Below are 3,713 nucleotides of genomic sequence, written 5' to 3' on the forward strand. Positions count from 1 at the left end.
GCTAAAGAATTTGACTAGGCACCATGACGGTAACATAAAATCAGAGTATTTGAAACTTTCATAAATTCTTAAAAACATGGCGGTCCTCGGGTTTAGCCTCCCGCTCAGTCCAAGCCAACTCCTTGGTCCCCACCCCTAGTCTCCTCGAAATCATCCACACCTGCATCGATCAAGTCTAGTGAGTCTAAAGACTCAACACGTATAAACTGGAAGTAACGAGTAATACATAATAAAACCACATGCAACTTTAAAATAAAGAGTACATAAATGAACTTGAACTTGAACTTGCGCTTAAACATGAACTTACATACGTACATACATAGACGTGCCATAAACATAAAACTTTTCTTAAACGTGCTTGCATACTTAAAGAAAATTATTTTTATTACACGATTAATTTTTATTAATTAATATAAGATGTTTTAAAGTTATTTTTGAAAAATTGGAATTTATTGGGTATTTTTACCCGTAAGATTTTAATTTTTAACGGTGCGTAAATTTTATCAAATCGGGGGACTTTTTGAGGGCTCGGCTAATATTTTCAAAAACTTTCCAACACGAAATATTTTTCGGAAGTGTGTTTGGATTTAATGAGACAACTTTTAAGCTCGTTGGACTTAAAACTCTTTTAATCTTTAAATAAACCATTTAGGGTCATTAGTTATTTGATTAATAATTAATTAAAGATTATAATTGCTACCCTACAACCATTATCACCCACCACCACCTGCCGACATCCCATTTATATTTCAGTACTCTCGGTTTCAAAGAAATACACCAGCTGAAGGCCACGGTTGTTGGCTTGTTCTTGCATCCAAGGCTATCCGGCGTCTCCTCCGTCTCGTTTTCGTTCATCAACTATCTAAGGCACACCCCGTACCCTTCTTTCTGCATCATTTACGTCATATATATGCTGATGATTGTGTTCTTACAATTAAAATTTCGATCCAACCTAGTGCAGGAAAGATTTTCGGTTTTTTTGTTTATTCTTGCATCTTGTGATCACCACTCACGTTTTTCTGGTATGTTGCAAGGGGCTGCTGGTTTTCGGTGTTAGAGGGCTGATAGAACTTTAAAACAAATGGGGGACATCTTGCTGGTTTCATGAACGGATCGAGCCTAGGGGCTTAAAGATCGGAGTTATTGTTGTAGGTCGACGTTTGTGGCAAGGTTCGTGTAGGAGCTGTAGGTGTTAGATCTTGTTGTTCTGTGTATGGCTGGTCCAGGGCTCTTGCCCATGGTTTAGGCAGTCTCTAATGGTCCTAGGATGAGTATAGTTATGGCGTTTAGGGGTCTTGTTGGCCAGGAAGTATGCTGGAACGAGAAGAAGTGCAGCTGCGCAGATTTGTATGCATGCAAGGGCTATAGGTGTTTGATCTTATGGTTTCGGCTAGGGGCTGGGTTGGGGCTCTTGGCTATGATTTAGGCAGTCTCTAAGGGTCCTAGGATGAGCCTAATTAAGGTGGTTTGTGGCTTGGTTGGCTAAAGAAAGCTGTACAACCAGAAACATGAAAGCTGCACAATTTGAGTCTCTTGTAGCTGCTGTCACGGTTCTGATTTTTTTGGGGCTTAGGTGATGGTTCTGAGTTAAAATGGGCTTAACCATGGTCTTAAGTATTGTCTAAGGGTCGAGTCTAGGGCCTGGTTCGGGTCGGTTTAAGCATGAAGTAGTTAGAAGCATGCTAGGGTCACGGCTAGAGTTGGGCGATGGCTTGCTGGAATTTCCAGCAGCTGTTCAGGGTCTTATTCGAGTGTCTAAAGGTCTGGTTTTGAGGTTTTTAGGACCTTTTAGATGTTTTTAAGGTATGGTAAAAATTTGGGAAAGTTTCGATTAAGTTTCGGTACGATTCGGGTTAAAACCGGGACCCCGGTCCAAGTTTTAAAACGAATCGGTTAGTTTGTAAAATGAGCTCGAGTTTACGTCTATGAATGCTTATAAATATGTTTTGGGATATTTTAAGGAGTTCGGTAAGCTTCGGGTCAATTTTAGACGTGTAGGGGCAAAACGATAATTTTGGGTTTCCAGGGGCAAAATGGTCATTTTGCACCCGGGGTGAGATTTTGGTCCTGGCAGCGCCCTGAGCACAAATTTACTATATTTTAAATGTTTAAGCATCATGATCATGATTTTAAGATTTTATGAAGATATACGTCGTATGCTTGGATTTAAGAAAAATTGCATTTATTCATGATTTTTATAAGTGATGAAAATAGTAATGTTTTGAATGATGGGATTTAGTTGTGGCTATCGAAGTATATGTAAATGTTTAAGACGTATATGTAAATGCTGAAGATGATGATGAGGCCTAGGCATAGTGGATGGGTAATCCTGTCACTGATGTCCGACAGCCCCCGGGTACCGCGGTTCTATGTATGATGGATCCATCGTAAATGATGTACGATAGTCACCTCTAATGAACTGAATTCACAATGATAAATGATGAACGATGAATGATGAATGATGAACGATGAACGATGAATGATGAATGATGAACGATGAACGATGATTAACGATGAACTGTTTTGACATGTCACGATTTCATATGGCACGTTTACATTATGTTTTTAAAGTTCATGAAAGATATGTTGAGTATGATATTTTTCACTGCTGTGTACCATGTATATGTACTTGTTATTAACGGTGCAGGTGTGTTGAGTTTTTAGACTCACTAGGCGTGTGTGATGCAGGTGAGCTTAATGATGAGTAGACTGGAGGTGCCGAACTCTGAGTAGGCAGACCTGGTGCAGTGACACGATCCGAGGACCGCATATTTTCCGCATTATGATTTATGAGATTTGAGAGGAAATGAATATTTTAATACGTTGATGATTTTTAAGATTTTTATATGTTTATGGTGACGTAAGATTTTGGATGTTTAGTTATTTTTAAAATACGCTATTATTACTGTCAAATTATTACGATTATTTTAAATGTTATTTCGAAAATGCGAGCTTTATATAAAAAAAATTTATCCAGTAGAATTTTAAAAAAGAGCGAGACGTTTCAGAAAGATTCTGAGATAAAGGAGTGAGTGGCTCCTGAGTCTATCAGGGCCTTCGTGGAAACTCTCTTTATGAAAATATTTCCTGAGGTACGTTAGCACAACACAAAACTTATATCCCCAAACTTCTAAATTAACCTCAAGCTTTGTATAAATTATTATCCCAAGTGACTCAAAAGTATTACTAGCACACTAATAATCCCAAATAAAATTTCAACATGCACGGCGAAATAATACTGAGCTTAGGTAGAAAAGTTTACCGACCAGTAATGTCGTATCTGGGTTCGCCTTTTGAGCATGCATGGCGAATACTCTTCCCTGGGTCGGCTGCCTCCACTGTGGGCACTCCTTCAACATGTAGTCACTGACTCCGCATTTAAAGCATTTCCCTGATTCCCATAGACACTGCCCCGGATGTTGGCGATTGCACTTCGGGCACACCGGGTTTTCTCCCGGCCTCTAGTGGCGCCTTCTGCTGTGGCATAGGACCTTTGCCCTTCGGGGGTCCCTGATAAGGCTTCTTTCCTGGCTGCCCCTGGAAGGGCCTCTTAAACTGAGATCACTGCTGCTGCTGCTGCTGTGGAGCTTGATAGGGCCTCTTGCCCTGCCGATCAGCCTCAATATCCCTCTGATCCTGCTCTGCCTCCAAAGCTCTTGACACGGCAACTACATAAGTCGTAGTACCAGCAACTCGAACGTCACGGCGCAAGA

General features: G+C 40.4%; 1 long non-coding RNA gene across 1 annotated transcript; it reads left to right on the forward strand.

The window, feature by feature from the left end:
* The first annotated feature begins 454 nt into the window (after positions 1–454).
* On the forward strand, positions 455–2,913 carry LOC142554849 (uncharacterized). The gene is made up of 2 exons (XR_012822223.1): positions 455–867; positions 2,689–2,913. It is a non-coding gene; the product is annotated as an uncharacterized LOC142554849 (long non-coding RNA).
* Positions 2,914–3,713: the final 800 nt, after the last annotated feature.

Source organism: Primulina tabacum, chromosome 8 (assembly GCF_025594145.1).
Source record: "Primulina tabacum isolate GXHZ01 chromosome 8, ASM2559414v2, whole genome shotgun sequence".
In the NCBI taxonomy this organism is placed as follows: domain Eukaryota; kingdom Viridiplantae; phylum Streptophyta; class Magnoliopsida; order Lamiales; family Gesneriaceae; genus Primulina; species Primulina tabacum.